Raw genomic sequence first — 3,130 nt, 5'->3', positions numbered from 1 at the left:
AGAGATTACATTGATGAATATGATAGGTAGCATTCCACATCAAAAATTCTGTTTTTATCATTTACCTACTCGAGGACGAGCATGAATTAAGGTTTGGAATGCTCATACATCTCCAACGTATCTATAATTTTGATGTATTCATGCCATGTTTATAATATTTTTTACATGATTTGGGTAGAACTAACCCGGACTGACGCTATTTTTAGCAAAACTACCATGGTGTTGTTTTTGTGCAGAAATAAAAGTTCTCGGAATGCGCTGAAAATCAATAGAGATTTTTTCTGGAAAATATAAAAAATACTGGATCCAAGAGTTACCGGAGGGGAGTCCCATGGGCCCCACGAGGCTGGAGGGCGCGCCCACCCTCCTAGGGCGCGCCCCTGTGCCTCATGAACTCTCCGTGGGGCCCCTTGACTTGTTCTTGATGCCAACCTCTCCTATAAATCCCCAAACGTCCAGAAAATAACCTAGATCGGGAGTTCCGCCGCCGCAAGCCTCTGTCGCCACCAAATATCAATTGGGACCCTGTTCCAGCACCCTCCCGGAGGGGGGATCCATCACCGGTGGCCATCTTTAGCATCCCGGTGCTCTCCATGACGAGGAGGGAGTAGTTCACCCTCGGAGCTGAGGGTATGTACCGGTAGCTATGTGTTTGATCTCTCTCCCATGTTCTTGATATGGCACGATCTTGATGTACCGCGAGCTTTGCTATTATAGTTGGATCTTATGATGTTTCTCCCTCTCTATCTCCTTGTGATGAATTGAGTTTTCCCTTTGAAGTTATCTCATCGGATTGAGTCTTTGAGGATTAGAGAACACTTGATGTATGTCTTGCATGTGCTTATATGTGGTGACAATGGGATATTCGCGTGATCCACTTGATGTATGTTTTGGTGATCAACTTGCAAGTTCTGTGACCTTGTGAACTTATGCATAGGGGTTGGCACACATTTTCTTCTTGACTCTCTGGTATAAACTTTGAGGAACTCTTTGAAGTTCTTTGTGTTGGTTGAATAGATGAATCTGAGATTGTGTGATGCATATCGTATAATCATACTCGCGGATACTTGAGGTGACATTGGAGTATCTAGGTGATATTAGGGTTTTGGTTGATTTGTGTCTTAAGGTTTTATATTACTACGAACTCTAGGGCGGTTTGTGACACTTATAGGAATAGCCCAATGGATTGATCGAAAAGAATAACTTTGAGGTGGTTTCATACCCTACAATAATCTCTTCGTTTGTTCTCCGCTATTAGTGACTTTGGAGTGACTCTTTGTTGCATGTGGAGGGATAGTTATATGATCTAATTATGTTATTCTTGTTGAGCGAACTTGCACTAGTGAAAGTATGAACCCTAGGCCTTGTTTCAACGCATTGCAATACCGTTTTCGCTCACTTCTATCATTAGTTACCTTGCTATTTTTATATTTCCATATTACAAAAACCTATATCTACCATCCATATTGCACTTGTATCACCATCTCTTCGCTGAACTAGTGCACCTATATAATTTACCATTGTATTGGGTGTGTTGGGGACACAAGAGACTCTTTGCTATTTGGTTGCAGGGTTGTTTGAGAGAGACCATCTTCATCCTATGCCCCCCACGGATTGATAAACCTTAGGTCATCCACTTGAGGGAAATTTTCTACTGTCCTACAAACCTCTGCACTTGGAGGCCCAACAACATCTACAAGAAGAAGGTTGTTTAGTAGACATCAAAGATTCAAAGGAATAGTTTGGCTCGACCCCTATGACGATGGTCGTGTCGAAGTGCACCTGCTCATGACTGGTTTCATGGATGGCTATACTAGGTGGATAATTGAAGATGAGGATGATGATGTTCAGGACGCGGACGGGGCAGGCAATGACGACATGGGGCGAGACGAAGATATGATCGATAATGGCGGTAGGGAAGAAGCCGAACATGGTGGCGGAGAAGGGGCCGGACATGGCGGAGGAGAAGGGGGCGGACATGGCGGCGGAGAAGGGGCCGAACATGGCGGCGGAGAGAACGTGGACTCCACGCCACAGAGTTCGTCAGTACTAAGTTCAATCATGCGGGACCCTCCTGTTCAAGCACTGCTTTGCAAGGAGACGAGTATTGAGAGAGCTACTTCTAGAGAGGAGGCTAAGCTGCAGCAACTGGTGGTAGACTCAAACACTCCATTGTATGATTTTCGCAATCCTGAGGTGACCCGGTTGAGTTTCACACTCCAACTCCTGAAGACGAAGGCTAAAACCAAATGGACCGACACTAGCCTCGATGAGCATCTCAAGTACATAAAGGATGTTCTTCCCGCGAGGAATCTATGTCCTACTAGTGTGGATGAGGCCAAGAAGATCGTGTGCCCTCTTGATCTACCGCACGTTAGATACCATGCATGCATCAACGGTTGCATAATTTATCGGAAGGAGCACGTGGAAAAAACAACACTAGTACAACGAACTCCTAAATAAACAGTTTTTAACCCCTTTCCGCGGCGGCATTTGGAACCGTCACCAAGTGAGTGTGGGCGATAGGGCGGTCCTTCCCACACGACCCAGAAACCGTCGGGGATATGCCCTCCTGGCACACACGTTTGGCAAAATGAGGTCGTGTGCGACCGGCGAGCGCTCAAATACGGAAATACGTACAATAGAGCTAAAAAATACAATTATACGGCAAAATTGTTTCTGGTCGCAAGTACATCCCACACAGTCAATTACATCCCACATAGTCAATTATACGGCGAACCGGGCCCTGAGCCGGACATCTGCACATACATCGTCGAAATGGCTCAGCGTGCGAGATCCGCCCGAGTTCAGCTTGCCATGAAGCGTGCCTTCGTGGGAGTCATCCATGGAGTGGAATCTGAGGATAGATCGGTATCTGGAGGTGAAACCGTCATTTACTCTGATGACGAGTCATCTACCGGGGAGACCGAGTCATTGTACCAATTGCAAGATGGCCCGTTTGGGGGCTGTTCCGATGGCAACAGTATTCCAGAGCTCCTTGATTCACCGAGCCGAGTTGCAATCTTCATGGCCGATACACAGTCAGCACAACATTCTTGAACTGCGGCAGCAATGATCTCCGGTTCAGCAGCAGCGATAACAGCTGGGGCAGGAGGCCCTACTCCACCGC

Source organism: Triticum urartu, chromosome 5A (genome assembly GCF_056163025.1).
Source record: "Triticum urartu cultivar PI428250 chromosome 5A, HENAU_Tu73, whole genome shotgun sequence".
In the NCBI taxonomy this organism is placed as follows: Eukaryota; Viridiplantae; Streptophyta; class Magnoliopsida; order Poales; family Poaceae; genus Triticum; species Triticum urartu.
The sequence above is the reverse complement of the archived record's forward strand: the minus strand, read 5'-3'. Positions refer to the sequence as shown.